Raw genomic sequence first — 15,635 nt, forward strand, 5'->3', positions numbered from 1 at the left:
CTCCTCCCTCCCTTTCCTTCCCCCCTTCCTTCCTCCCCCCCTTCCTTCCCCTTCCCCCCCCCCTTCCTTCCTCCTCCCCCTTCTCCTCTCCCTACCCCTTCCCCTTCCTCCCCCCTTCATTCCCTCCCTCTCCCCCCCTTCCTTCCTCCCTCCTCCCCCCCCTTCCTCCTTCCTCCCTCCTCCCCCCCCCCCCCCCCCTCCCCCCCCCCCCCCCCCCCCTTCCTTCCTCCTCCTCTCCTCCCGCCGGTACCCGTCCTCTCTCTCTCAACGCGCCACTTCTGCAGGGCATTAAAATGACGCGTATCGCGTCGGTCCGATGCTAGCCCCTCCGGGAACGGAGATTGGCGGCCTAAAAGAAGGCCCCGACGCCGGAGTCATCTGCACCACTTTTGCTCGCCGGAAATCGGCGTCACGACGGTCCGCGGAGAATTTCGCCCCACATTTGGAAAGGTTGCCTGAAAACCATCACTTAAGTTTAAAAAGAGTTGGATCTGTGTCCTCCTCCTGGAAGAATTCACTTATTTTCTTATTCCAGTGGCTTTTAGCATTCTCATGCAAACTTCTGTCGAAAAGCATGCTAAATAAATCAACCGTTTTCTTCAGAGATTAATTTCTACTCTGCAATTGCACTATTATTGTGTTACAAATAACAGTGATAGCTTCAACGATGATCTCCTCTTTTCCTAACTTCCAGTGCTTTGTATCCTTCTCATCATCGGAAGGACCTGAACTTTTTTGTGAATGTTAGGGCCTCTGCTTCCACTGAGATATAGTCATTTCGGATTTCCATGACCAATGTTTGTGCATTAATTATTTGGAATTAATTATTTGAAGTAAATGGTTGCAGAAACAGCAATATTGTATTTTTAAACCTCCTCTGCTAAAAAGTTTGATTCAGCTTTCACACATGGTTTTTCTGAATTTGTGGCTGTCTGATAAGGCTTCCATTATATCAACAAAGTTCAGTTTCAAAGTCAAAAGAGCATCTGCACGTGCAGACCACCTGATGTTGCATTCTTTGGACCATCAAATGTTTTCTCTGTGCCTGCCCCAAGCGTGATTGCAACATATTCCATCAATACATGGAAAATGGAAAAAAGGCATGCGCATTTTGAAGAAAGTCAAAAAAATATGCAGCCACCGTTGAGGATTCAGTTGCAGTGTTCCAGAGTAAATTCAAGACGTGACTGGAACATGGGATGAATAATGAACAGGAGCATGCATTGTTCAGTCTTGGTTGTAGACCTGAATATTTTACTGCCGTATTTGTGGTATTATCAAAACTCTGCTTATGACCACTTTTGATATCCAAACTTCTGTAATGATTTCCAAAACCGGTGTCTTCAGAAACTCCGAAGTGTGGGCAAAACAAAGAAATTGCTCTCGAACTTCATCATCGCTGGTTACATATCTTAAAATTTAATATTAATTGGTCCACATCAACTATTATGGAATAGGATTTGGCATATTTTTCTTCATTAGTGAATTGCTTTCTGAGCTGCTCCGTCATTATAGTGATGTAGCCATCTTCGGATCTGTGCGTTTAAAAGTTGCGTCTTCCCTGAGCCACATTTTGATTACCTTTCAAATGGTCTTTGAAAACTTCATCAAATTCACTGAGTTATTCAAGCCCAGCTAAGAAGCTACCTCTTCAAGTTGCTAATGATGATTCATCATGTTGTCTTAAGAGAGTCCCAAAGAAGACAACAGTTTGACTGTAACAAGAACAGGTCTGAGTACTTTCCTCCAGTAAGAACATTTGTTTTCAAACTGAGTTGATAATGCAGAATCAATTCTTCCAGATAATTTACACCATTGAATGAACACACACCGCTTTAACATGGGGTTTGGAAGTTTCACGATCAACAAGATGTCTTCAAACATTTCTCCAGTTAGAGCATCCATCAATGAATGCTTGTTTTCCCCTTACTGGGATCAGGGAATAATTTACAAACACAACAGTCGACTGCGTTCAGAGGTTTTCTGGGGGGGGGGGGGGGGGGGGGGAAATCTAATTTCTAGTTTCCGTCATCCCATTTCTCTTTATCCTCAGAAAATGGAGTATATGAATACTTCTAACCTGCTTTCGACCACAAACTCTCCTTAAATTTTCCATGTGACCTATGTTTTCTAGTTTTATTTAGTATGAAATATTCAATATTCTATCATACCCAGAGGAACAGATTTTGACCAAAAGGTAATGTCTTCAGGGTATGTTTCTTCCTTCACTTCAGCCGAAGATTCAGTATCTTGTTCCATTCCCATTTCAGAGTCCATATTTGTTCTTGTTTAACTTCTGCAGATGATGTGGTATCTCCAGAAATCAACAAGTCAAAGTTGTGGTATCTCCAGAAATCACCAAGTTGAAGTTATCAGATAACGCACCATATTTTTGGTGGATGGGGATGAATGTGCAGTTTGTGCACTGCTCAATACTTCAAACTTTCTAAAGTAAAATGACTACTGTCTTTTTGCCTCGCTTAATCCTCTTGCCTTGCATTCAATTTTCTGCGCTTTTGACTGCCAGATTGGTAGTGTCGCTTCACATTCTTTCTTGATTTTAATTAATTAATTTTCTGAAAGGGCAGGCTTTTTTCCCCCTCCTCAGTCCTGGGGTTCAAGTTGCCCCTACTCACCTTGATGACCTTGCCTCTCTGCTAGCTCAGGCTACCTGGCTATGATATGGCCTCGCCCTCAGTTTCCCAGCCCTGGCCTGGGGGTCAAGTCAACCCTGCTGCTGCTCCCCTCGACCATGACGACCTCGACCCACCTTGCTGTTGGCTCAGGCTGCCTGGCTATCTGGCCTCATCTTGCCCTGGGTTGCCTGGCCCACCTTAGCCCCTGACCTACCTTAGCCCCTGACCTACCTTAGCCCCTGACCTGGGGATCAAGTCACCTCACTGTTCCCCTCTGCAGCTGCCGGTTACTGCCAGCACCTCCTCGGCCCTCATGCCTCACCTTGAGCTGTGCTTGACGACGACATCACAGATGTGCTAGCTGACTGGCTGCCTGCCTGGCTACCTAGCCTCCTTAGCCCCCTTGCCCAGAGTCAGAAATTGCTGCTGTTTTTTAAATACTTTTAGCTGACATACTCGCCCTCCTCAGCCTTGGCCTTTGAGGTGAATGTGTAACCACTATAATTCACACTGTACATTACTATGTCCCTGTGCGCTCCATCTATGAGCCGTTGCACGGCTCTGCCCACAGAGGGAGATGAGGAGCATGTACATGGCTCCGCCCTTGGCTCCACCCCCAGCAGGAAGTATAAGTGCTGCGGTCCTGCGAGTCCGCCCTCAGTTCAGCATAGTCACAGGCAGGCTCAGATGTAAGCCGATTAAAGCCACAGTTTACTCCAACTCGTGTCTCTGAATGAATTGATGGTCGCATCAATCTTGGGGTTGAGAGGCGCTCCACTGCCCCCCACCCCCACCAATGACTGCCGACTTTGCAGGTTCGTACCTCCTGAGGCAAGCTCGATGACCTTGCTGACAGCTCAGGCTGCCTGCCTGGCTCTCTGGTCTCCTCAGCCCTGGGTCGAGATGCTCTCGGGATGAGTGTAGGGCCAGGAAGATGGCATCTGCTGTGGACCGGTTGCGGCGGTATGCGAATTGCAGGGGTCCAAGGCGTTCTGGGAGTATGAAGGTGGTGCGCTTCATGACCAGCCTCTCAAAGCACTTCATTATGAATGAAGTCAGGGCCACCGGACGGTAGTCATTGAGCCACTTTGCCTAGTTCTTCTTTGGTACCTGTATGATGGTGGTGGTGGTCTTGAAGCAGGTGGGGACCTCGGAGCGGACAGGTTAAAAATGTCCACTAACACCCCTGCCAGCTGATCCACGCAGGCTCTTAGTACACAACCAGGGATCCTGTCCGGACCCTTTACCTTCCGAGGGTTCACTTTTTCAGGAAGGCCGATCTGATTTGGAAGCTGTGATGGTGGTATGGGTGAATTATGGGCTGCTGGGGGCACTCAGCAGCAAACCGTTGGTTTTCTGCTTGAACCGAGCATAGAATGCATTGAGTTCATTGGGGAGGGGTGCGCTGTTGCTGAGGATACTGCTCGGCTTTGCTTTGTAGCCCGTTATGTTGTGTCGGTCTTGCCACAACCGCCGAAAGTCTGTAAAGCTTGGCTGTAACTCTAGCTTGGTCTGATATTCTCTCTTGGCATCTCGGATGGCTTTGCGGAGGTCGTACCTGGATTTTTTGTATAGGTCAGGGTCGTCTGACTTGAACGCCTCAGACCTGTTCTTCAGTAGGGAGTCAATCTCGCGATTGAGCCATGGTTTCTGGTTAGGGAACGTATGTACTGCTTTCTTTGGCATGCAGTCGTCCACACATTTGCTGATGAAGTCGGTGACGGTGGTGGCATACTCATTTAAGTTAGTCACTGAGTTCTTAAATATGGACCAGTCCACTGTCTCTAAGCAGTCACGAAGGAGCTCTTCTGTCTCCTCGGACCAGCACTGCACAACTTTCTTAGCTGTATTCTCCTGCTTGAGTTTCTGCCTATATGCCGGGAGAAGGAACACTGTCTTGTGGTCTGATTTCCCAAAGCGCAGTCGGGGAATGGAACAGTCGCGCCCTTGATTTTTGAGTAACAATGGTCAATGTTGTCGCCCCTGGTGGGACAGGAGATGTGCTGGTGGAATTTTGGCAGTACACTCTTGAGGTTGGCCTTGTTGAAGTCTCTGGCCATGTTGAAGTCTCTGGCCATGATGAACAAGGCCTCCAGGTGTTCTGGGCGCGATTCTCCCAAAGGGAGACTAAGTGCCGACGCCGGAGTGAAACCCGGAGTGTTTCACTCCAGTGTCGGAGGCCGCTCCTCGCCCCCTATTCCCCCCCCCCCCCCGGGGCTAGGAGCGGCGGCGCGTGAATCCCGAGCGCCTCGGCCTTGACGCTTGCGTCAAAGCGGCCTGTCGAAAAACGCGACACGCCATTTTGGGGGGTGGGAGAATCGCGGGGGGTGCCAGGGTGGCGTGGCGTGATTCACCCGGCCCTCCCGCGATTCTCCCACCCGGCGTCGGGTGCGGAGAATCGCGCTCTCTGTTTCTAACTGTGTACAGTTCGTCCAGCGCCTTCTTCACTTCTGCCTGGGGTGGGATGTACACCGCTGTGATAATGGCTGAAGTAACTCATGTGGAAGATGTGAGCGGCACTTCACAATTAGGTATTCCAGGTCTGGGGAGCAGTCGGTCGCCACATCCAAGCACCAAGAGGAATTGATGAGGAGGCAAACACCTTCACCCTTCGCTTTGCCTGATGACGCGGTGCGGCCTGCCTGATAAATTGACGCAGAATGATCACGAGAGCTGAAAGGAAGACAATTAATGTCTTCAGCTGCCTCAAGCTGTGTGCAGATCTTCGGTACACAAACACCAAGTGTCACCTCGGTTCTGAGATTCTGTCGCTCCCTGTTGTGTAGGATCGACCTACTCATTGTCTAAGGTTCTCTGTCAGAGCATATTGAGAGGCTGGATGCAGTAAAACCACTCCGGCTGTATGCGGCAGAGAATGTTCAACATGAAATTTAAACATATGTTGTAAATATAATTTGTCATCAACGTGTGCAAACCTCACACAGACAGTGACCTGGGACCGGGATCGAACCAAGTCCTCGGTGCCGTGAGGCAGCAGTGCTAACCACTGTGCCTCAGTGTCGCCCAGCTCAATAGAGTCTTTGAACATTTCTGCATTTTGTTTCACACGCAATACTAAACTGATTATGTTTTCTTCAGAGCGAGCTCACACACCTGGTCCGAACACACCTATACCAGGTAAATCTGTTTCTAAACTACTGCATGCGTTTTCAGCTCTTACATTTGATCATGTTGGATACAAAGGCAGTAACATTGGAAGGTTTTAAATACTGTGAGATATTTTACCAAAGAATGATTGTGTGAGAGTGAGGGGTGTGGGTCACTGTCACCTATAACTGGCCCTTAAACTCCCTGGAATTGTTATTTCTGGCGCTGAGCCTCACCTTCCTGTCCCTTAGATACAGCACTCTGAGGATTACTGCTTCCCACTAGCATTAGTGTTTCTGGAATTCAGTGTGGAAAGTCTCAGTACAGTTTTAACCAATCCTTCCTGCTGGGAAACTGACGGGATTGGGTGTGACACTGGTTGAAGTCAGTGGAGAGTAATATTGACCTGAATGTAAATCTGGATTCCCTAAAATCCTGTGGCTTTTCAATTGGCAAATTATTTCAAAATCTCACTCTATTTCAGTGGGCTGTTGGGTTTAATTGAAGGGAGGCTGCTGGGACTTTCAAAACGAGAATTAACGGGACCAATAGAACATTCTAGAACTCAACATCTTAGTGAGTTATCTCTATTGGAAAGCATGTATCGATCACATTTTGGGTCTGTGTGTGTGTGTGTGTGTGTGTGTGTGTGTGTGTGTGTGTAAGGAGCTGTGGGGTAGCCTGGCGTGTGAGTGATTACTGATACCTAATCTTCTACATTCTTCCAGGTCTGCAATTAATCAGGCCGGATCGGTTTGTTATGGGGATGGTTCTGAAACACTAGGTGCTAAATGTCTCTGCTGTTAGCTTTGTTAGTGTGTTCTTGTCTGTTAATGTCTTCATTCTGTCTCTAGGTATTGGACTCTCTGGCAATGAACTAACAGCAATTTGTTTTGCTGTTTTTTTTCTTGGTGTAATTGTGGCTGCCATATCACCAACTCTACTGAGATGGTGAGTTCCAGAATGTTCTATTAGTCCCATTGTTAATTCGAGTTTTGAAAGTCCCAGTCGGCCCAGAATTCTGTGGGGATTGTCTCCACAGGTTGGATATAGGCTGCTGGAAATGATCCTGCTCACGGTAACTCTGGAAAACCTCCTTTCTACCCCACACAGTTGATGCAATCCTGTTGGATTTCTCACTGTCAACCCCGTTCCTGATCAGTTTGAATATCTATAGAATCCCTACAGTGCAGAAGGAAGCCATTCAGCCCATCGAGTCAGCACTGACCTTCAGAAAGCGCACCCTACCTCGGTCCACTCCCCTTCCCTATCCCCGTAGCCCCACCTAACCTGCACATCTTTGGACTGTGGGAGGAAACCAGAGCACCCGAAGGAAACCCATGCAGAAACGGCGAGAACGTGCAGACTCCACACAGTCACCTAAGACTGAAATCAAACCCGGGTCCCTGGCGCTGTGAGGCAGCAGTGCTAACCACTGTGTCAATGTGCCATTTCCCTAAACCCCGATGTTGTCTTGCAGTTTGTTTCACACACATGATGTTTTCTTCAGAGCATCTGCAAGATTAAGGTGAGCTGTCATTTTTCTATTTGTCTGGTGTCTCAATCAGCCCCTGTGGAGTGTCCCTATCTTTCCCATTTCCTCCCCTATAAGCCTCCTCTCCTCTACGCTCCGTGCTCCATCACCGTGCAGCTCCTGTGACCCATTGGCACCCAGTATATTGAGTGGAATTAAATCATGATGTGGTGTTGCCGGCGTTGGACTGGGGTGAGCAGTCTTACAACACCAGGTTAAAGTCCAACCGGTTTGTTTCAAATCATTAGCTTTCGGAGCACTGGTCCTTCCTCAGGTGAATGGAGAGGTATGTTTCAGAAACATATATACAGACAAAGTCAAAGAAGCAAGACAGTGCTTTGAATGCGAGCATTTGCAGGTAATTAAGTATTTACAGATCCAGAGAGAGGGGTAATCCCAGGTTAAAGAGGTATGAATTGTTTCAAGCCAGGATAGTTGGTCGGATTTCACAAGCCCAGGCCAGATGGTGGGGGGGGGGGGTCGATGTTATGCAACATGAATCCAAGGTTCCGGTTGTGTGGAACCTTGACAGGGACCTTGGATTCATGTTGCATTACATTCATCCCCCACCATCTGGCCTGGGCTTGCGAAATCCTACCAACTGTCCTGGCTTGAGATAATTCACACCTCTTTAACCTGGGATTACACCTATCCCTAGGTCTGTAATAACTTAATTACCTGTAAATGCTCGCATTGAAAGCATTGTCTTACATCTTTGACTTTGAAAGGAGCAATGCTCCAAAAGCTAGTGATTTGAAACAAACCTGTTGGACTTTAATCTGATGTTGTAAGACTTCTTACTGGAATTAAACCAGTCTGTGCTTGTTGGGAATATAAACTGTGAAGAGTACATAAAGAAGCTGCAAAGTGATATAGATAGATTCGGTGAGTCGGCAATAAGGTGACAAGAGTGTGATATGGGGAAATGTGACCTTACTCACTTTAGTAATAAGAATAAAAGAGTAGAACATCACTTAAAAGGTGAGAAACCTGTAAACATTGCTTTTCAGAGCCTTGGGTGTATCTGGACAAGGAACACCAAGCTAGCTTGCAGACACAGCAAAGGCACGCTGGCCTATATTGCAAGAGGATTGTAGTACAAGAATAAGGAAGTGATACAAATGTACAAGGCTTTGGTGAGACCACCCCTGGAGATCTCTGCCGAGTTTTGTGCTTTATATTGAAGGAGGGATATACTTGCATTAGAGGCAGTACAGCAAAAGTTAATTCCCATAGGGGAGGTGGTGGCATTATGCAGCGCTGGCCCTAGGGTTGCTGGCGCCCCGGGCAAGCTGAACTTCGCCGCCCTTTTGGGGGGGGGGGGGGGTCGGACGGAGGGGGGGGGGGGGCCCTGGGGAGGGCGGCCACCGCGCATGCGCTGGTTGGCACCGGCCCAACTGTGCATGCGCGGGACCCGAGTCTCTGGCGCCCCCTAGCACATGGCGCCCCGGGCGACTGCCCGAGTTGCCGGTACCTTGGGCCGGCCCTGGCATTATGGTATTATCGCTGGACTAGTAATCCAGAGACCCAGGATCATAATCTGGGGACCCGCATTCAAATCCTACTTCGGCAGGTGATGGAATTTAAACTCAATATCTGGAGTTAAAAGTCTCACGATGACCATGGATCCATTGTCGATTGTCATAAAACCCTATCTGGTTCACCAACGCCCTTTCGGGGAGGAAATCTGCCACCCTTACCCGGTCTGGCTGACATGTGACTCCAGACCCACAGCAATGTGATTAACTCGAAATGCCCTCCTAAATGGCCAGCTGGATTCAGCTGCTACAAAAAGACAAAGGAATGAAACTGGGTGGACCACCCGGCATCGAACCAGGCACCGGAAATGGCAATGGCAAACCCAGCCCTGCCGACCCTGCAAAGACGTCCTTACTCAAATCTGTGGCGATTTTATCAAGGTTAGGAGCGCTGTCTCATAGACTAGTTAAACAACAGCCGGACATAGTCATGCTCACAGAATCATACCTTATAGACAATGTCCCAGACACCACTATTACCATTCCTGGGTATGCCCCGTCTCACTGACAGGACAGACCCAGCAGAGGTGGCGGCACAGTGGTATACAGTAGAGAGTTGCCCTGGGAGTCCTCAACATCGACCCTAGTCCCCATGAAGTCTTCAGGTTAAATATGGGCAAGGAAACCTCCTGCTGATTACCACATACCAGCTGCTGAATCAGTGCTCCTCCATGTTGAACACCACTAGGAGGAAGCACCGAGGGTGGCAAGGGTACAGAATATGCTCTGGGTGGGAGACTGCAATGTCTATCACCAAGAGTGGCTTGTAGTACACCACAGACCAAGCTGGCTGGGTCCTAAAGGACATAGCTGCTAGACTGGGACTGCAGGAGGTGGTGAGGGAATCAACAAGAGGGAAAAACATATTTGATCTCACCTCACCTGCTGCAGATGTATCTGTCCAACAGTATCGATAGAAGTGACCACCGCACAGTCCTTGTGGAGACAAAGTCCCATCTTCACGATGAGGATACCCTCCTTTGTGTTGTGTGGCACTACCACCATGCTAAATGGGGTAGACTTTGAACAGATCTAGCAAGACTGGGTATCCATGAGGCACTGAGGGCCATCAGCAGTAGCAGAATTGTATTCAACCTCATGGCCCGGCATATCCACAATGAACGCATCAGACCTAAGCTCTGTAGTTCTGCCACATTCAGCTTTGAATGGTGGTGGACAATTAAAACAACTCACTGGAGGAGGAGGCTCCACAAATATCCCCATCCTCCCTCAATGATGGAGGAGCCCAGCACATAGTGCAAAAGACAAGGTTGAGGTATTCGCAACAATTTTCAGCCAGAAGGGCCAAGTGCATGATCTATCTCGGTCTCCTCCGGAGGCCCCCAACATCACAGATGTCAGTCTTCAAACAGCACGATTCACTCCATGTGATATCCAGATCCTGCTGAAGGCACTGGATACGGCAAAGGCTTTGGGCCCTGACAATATCCCGGCAATAGTACTGAAGACTTGTGCTCCAGAACTTGCCACACCCCAAGCCAAGCTGATCCAGACAATTACCGTCCTATCAGTCTACTCTCCATCATCAGCAAATTATGGAATGAGTCATCAACAGTGCTATCAAGTGATCAAGCAACACTTACTCAGCAATAATCTGCTCACGGACGCTCAGTTTGGGTTCTGCCAGGGTCACTCAGCTCCTGACCTCATTACAGCCTTGGTTCAAACATGGACAAAAGAGCTGAATGCCAGAGGTGAGATGAGAGTGACTGCCCTTGACATCAAGGCATCATTTGACTGAGTATGGCATCAAGGAGCCTTAGCCAAACTGGAGTCAATGGGAATCAGGGGGGAAACTCTCCGCTGGTTGGGGTCATAGCTGGCACAAAGAAAGATGGTTGTGGTGGCTGGATGTCAATCAACTCAACTCCAGGACATAAATGCAGGAGTTCCTCAGGATAGTATCCTAGGCCCAACCATCTTCAGCTGCTTCATCTATGACCTCCCTTCCATCATAAACTCAGAAGCGGCGATGTTTGCGGATTTTTGTGGATTATTGCACAATGTTAAGCACCATTCGTGACTCCTCAGATAATGAGGCACTCCATGTCCAAATGCAGCAAGACCTGGACAATATCCAGGCTTGGGCTGACAAGTGGCAAGTTACATTCTCCCTCCCAGGCAATGACCATCTCCTAAAAGAGAGGATCTAACCACCCTGTCCTTGACATTCAGTGGCATCACTGAATCGCTACTCCAATCACCATTGACCAGAAACTGAACTGGACTAACCACATAAATACTGTGGCACCCAGGGCAGATCAAAGGCTAGGAATCCTACGGTGAGAAACTCACCTCCTGATTCCTCTCTTCCCCCCCCCCCCCCCCCCCCCCCCCCCCCCCAAAGCCTGTCCACGGTCTACAAGGCACAAGTCAGAAGTGTAATGGAATACTCTCTTTTTTTGCCTGGATAAGTACAGCTCCAATACCACTCGAGTTTTACACCATCCAGGACAAAGCAGCCCCGCTTGATTGCTCCCCCTTCCACAAACATTCAAACCCTCCGCCACCGACCAACAGTGGCAGCCGGGTGCACCATCTACAAGATGCATTGCAGTAGCTCACCAAAGTTCCTGAGACACCTTCAAAACCCATGACCATTACCATCTAGGAGGACAAGAGTAGCAGATACGTGGGAACCCCACAACCTGGAGGTTCCCCTCCAAGTCACTGACATCCTGACTTGGGAATATATCGCCGCTCCTTCACTGTCACTGGGGCAATGTCCTGGAACTCCCTCCCTAACAGCACATTGGGTGTACCTACACCTCAAGGACTGCAGTTGTTCAAGAAGGCAACTCACCACCACCTTCTGAAGGGCAACTAGGGATGGACAATAAATGCTGGCCAAACTAGCGTTGCCCACATCCTGTAAATTAATTCAAGAAATGTGGTCCCTGGGTCGAGAGGGTTCCCCGACAATAAGAGGCTGAATAAATGAGTCCATATCCTCTGGGGTTCAGCAGCTTGGGAGGTGATTCCATTGAAACATACAAGATATTGAAGGGCCTGACCTGGTAGACACTTTGAGGTTGTTTCCCCTGGCTGGATAATCTAGTACAATGGAGCTACCATCTCAGGGGATAAGGAATCGATCATTTAGGATTTAGATGAGAAATGTATTCACTCAGAGTTATGAAGTTTTGGAATTCTCTACACCAAATGGTTGTGGACGTCACATTATTGAATATATTTAATTTAGGAGATTTTTCAACCAAAGGAATTGGAGTGATATGGGGAATGTGTGGAAAGTAGAACTTGGTTAGAGGATGAGTGTGATCATATTAAATAGCACAGCAGGATTGAAGGGGCTGAATAATCTACTGTTCTAATGTGGCCTTCAATCTGCTGGTTTCCTCTCTCCCAGGTATTGTGATTGCAATCAACACCCCAGCAATCAAAATTACGGTGTCTCTTTGGCAGAGGTGACCTGTTCAGGTGAAGCACGGGGCCTTGTGACAAAACACCTGAATATTAACGTGGAGCGACTGGAGAACAAACCTTCTGAGGAAAAGGACTATTCAGCACAAACTGAGATTCCACTACTGAGCCTGGGTCAAGGAGGGTAAAATTCAGCCCAGAATTGTGGATAGTGAGTGATTCCTGGTGGACAATCTGAGCTCAAGATTGGGATGAGCAATCATATTCCACTTGCCTGGTCAGAAAGGTTTGTGCAGAGTCTCAGGAGAGATAAGCTCCTGTTCAACATTATATTTGCTGATTCCACAATGCATGTTGACAGAAAACAAAGAAGCAGTATTAGTCAACCTATCACTTGTTGGAAAACCTTTCACAGAAAGAAGAAATGGCCATTCATCCCCTCAAGCCTACTACCCCATTAAATTAGATCACAGCTATCTTCTACTCCAGCTGCAACTACATGCACTATCCTCAGGTGTCATAAAACCTAACCATCTCAGTGTTGAATATCCTCAGTAACGGAGCACCCACAGCTCTTGAAACAGAGAATTCCAAAGCCTTTGAGGGAGACTTTTCTCCTCATTTTGGTCCAAAATGGCTGCCCCTTATCCTGACACTGTGACCCTTCTCCACAACACCCTCTCAGAGTTTTAGATATTTCAGAGAGATCACCTCTCATTTTCTAAACTCCAGAGAATATAGACCCATCCTATTCAACCTTCCTTCATAGGACAACACTCGTACTCCAGAAATCAGTCTATATTATATCTGCTTTATAAAACAGTATAAAATATATTTTACATTATTGACCTATCAGAACAGAAGGAGGCCATTCTGTCCACCATGTCTGCACAGACTGTCTGAATGGACAATTCCCTTGGTGTCATTTTCTCACCTTCTCCCATAACCCAAGTAACAGGCTAATACCTCATTGAAATCTTCGATTGTAGGATGGCACGGTGGCACAGTAGTTAGCACTGTTGCCTCAATGGACCGAGGACCCGGGTTCAATCCTGGCCCGGGGTCACTGTCCGTGTGCACTTTTCACATTGTCCCCATGTCTGCGTGAGTCTCACCCTCATCAACCCCAAAAAAAGATTTGCAGCGTAGGTGGCTTGGCCGTGCTAAATTGCCCCTTAAAATGGGGGAAAAAAGAATTGGGTAGTCTTTTTTTTTAAAAATGAATTGGGATGGGCGGCACGTGGCACAGTGGTTAGCATTGCTGCCTATGGTGCTGAGGACCCGGGTTCGAATCCCGGCCCTGGATCACTGTCCGTGTGGAGTTTGCACATTCTCCCTGTGTCTGCGTGGGTTTCACCCCCACAACCCAAAGATGTGCCAATTAGGTGGATTGGCCTCACTAAATTGCCCCTTAATTGAAAAAAAAAATAATCGGGTACTCTAAATTTATTTAAAAAAAGAATTGGGTAGGCTTTTTAAAAAAAAAATTCCAAAACAAAAAGAAATCTTCGATTTGAATCTGCCTCCACCCCACCCTCAGGCAGTGCATTCGGACCTTAGCCAATTGTTTGGTGGTAAAAACTTTCTTCTCATTGTTTTTGCTTCTTTTACCAATTACTTTAAATCTGTGACCCCCCTCATTCTTGATCCTTTCACGATGGGAACAGTTTGTCTCTCTCTCTCTCTACTCTCACTAGACCCCGCATGCTTTTGAACATTTCTCTCAGATCTCCTTTCAATCTTCTCTTGTCCAATTTCTCCAATCTATCTTCATTACTGAAATTCCTCATCCCTTGAACCATAAATCTATTATACATTTTATACAACATTACATATGTATTATATTTATACATTAAATCCCAATATTCTTCCTTGGATATGGAGACCACAGTACTCCACATGTGGTCTTATCAAAGCTGTATATAACTTCAGCAAGACTTCTTCACTCATATTCCAATCCCCCTCAATTAAATACCAACATTGAATATGCATGTTAGTTTTATGATTCTGTGCTCTGCCATCCAAGAATACCAACATTTAGTAATTTCTCACTTTCTAAAAAGATATTCCTCTTTATTCTTTACCCAAGTGATTAATTTCACACTTTCATACATTTAGTTCCAATCGGCACATTCTTATTCAGATGTTCCAGTCGGCACATTCTAATTCAATCAGTCTGTATCACTTTGCAGGTTCTTTGCGTCCTCGTCATAGCTTTCTTTCCCACCTAACTTTGTAGCATTAGGAAATGTGGATACATTACACTCAGTCCCTTTTTCCAACCCATTAATATTGATTGTAAATAGCAGAAGCACAAGAACTGATCATTGCAGTTGTCCATGAGTTACGCCCAATGACCCCGACTGTGGCAGGGGTAAGTTGGGAGAGGACCTTTGTCTCACAGTTGTTTACTATGCTATCCAACCCTCAATGAAGGTGTTGACAATGACTTGGAGCTAAGCCTCTCGATTGTGCGCAGACGCAAGCATCGTCTGCACACCGTAGTTCAATAACCGAGGATGGGACGACCTTGGCAGGCAGCGGAGGTTAAACAGATTCTCATTTGTTCTGTGGTGTGACTCCACTCCACTGCTGAGGGCAAGGTGGAGCATTGCAGCTAGGAAGATGGGAAAAAACTATTGTAGTGATGACACAGCCTTGTTTGACCCCAATGAATTGGGTCTGTGATGGATCCATTGGTCAGGATTACAGATTTCAGGTCATTGTGGAGCAGCCGGATGATGGTGACAAACATTTGGGAACAGCTGAAAAGGAAGAGGACGCACCATAATCCCTCATGCAGGATCAAAGGAGGCACTGTCCCTGGATGTCAAAATTCACGATGAGGCCTTGGCAACATGGACATGTTTCCATACCTTGTGCACCTGCCAACAAAGGCAGACACTGGCGAAGAGGTTCAGCACCACCTTCAGTGCGTCAGCACAGCCTTTGTTTGCCTGAAGAAGTTTGGAAAACCAGACCCTCAGACCCAGCACTAAGCTTGTGGTCTACAGTGCAGTAGTGATACCCGCCCTCCTATATGGCTCAGAGTATGGACTACATAGAATGGGCACCTCAAAGCTCTGGAGAAGTACCACCAGCAATGCCTCCACAAGATCCTGCAAATCTATTGGCAGGATAGGTGTACCAAACATCAGTGTTCTTGCTCGGGCCAACATCCCAAGCATTGACCACGCTGTCTCAGCTCTGCTGGGCTGGCTGCATCGTCCACGTACCTGACATGAAACACCAGAAACAAGTGCTCTACCCGGAGCTTTGACAAGGCAAATGAGCCCCAGGAGGACAGAGGAAGCTCTTCAAGGACATCCTCAAAGCCTCCATTGAAAAATTGCAACATCCTCACCGACCTGTGGAAATCCCTGACCCAAGACCAGCCGAAGTGAAGACAAAGCATCC

The 15,635-nt window shown here is 47.5% G+C and overlaps 1 long non-coding RNA gene across 1 annotated transcript; it reads left to right on the forward strand.

The window, feature by feature from the left end:
- Nucleotides 1–5,732: 5,732 nt before the first annotated feature.
- LOC119975251 lies at nucleotides 5,733–13,317 on the forward strand. Its single transcript, XR_005462696.1, has 3 exons — nucleotides 5,733–5,774; nucleotides 6,599–6,695; nucleotides 12,205–13,317. It is a non-coding gene; the product is annotated as an uncharacterized LOC119975251 (long non-coding RNA).
- The last annotated feature ends 2,318 nt before the right edge of the window (nucleotides 13,318–15,635 follow it).

The sequence above is a fragment of the Scyliorhinus canicula genome, chromosome 12 (assembly GCF_902713615.1).
Source record: "Scyliorhinus canicula chromosome 12, sScyCan1.1, whole genome shotgun sequence".
NCBI lineage: Eukaryota > Metazoa > Chordata > Chondrichthyes > Carcharhiniformes > Scyliorhinidae > Scyliorhinus > Scyliorhinus canicula.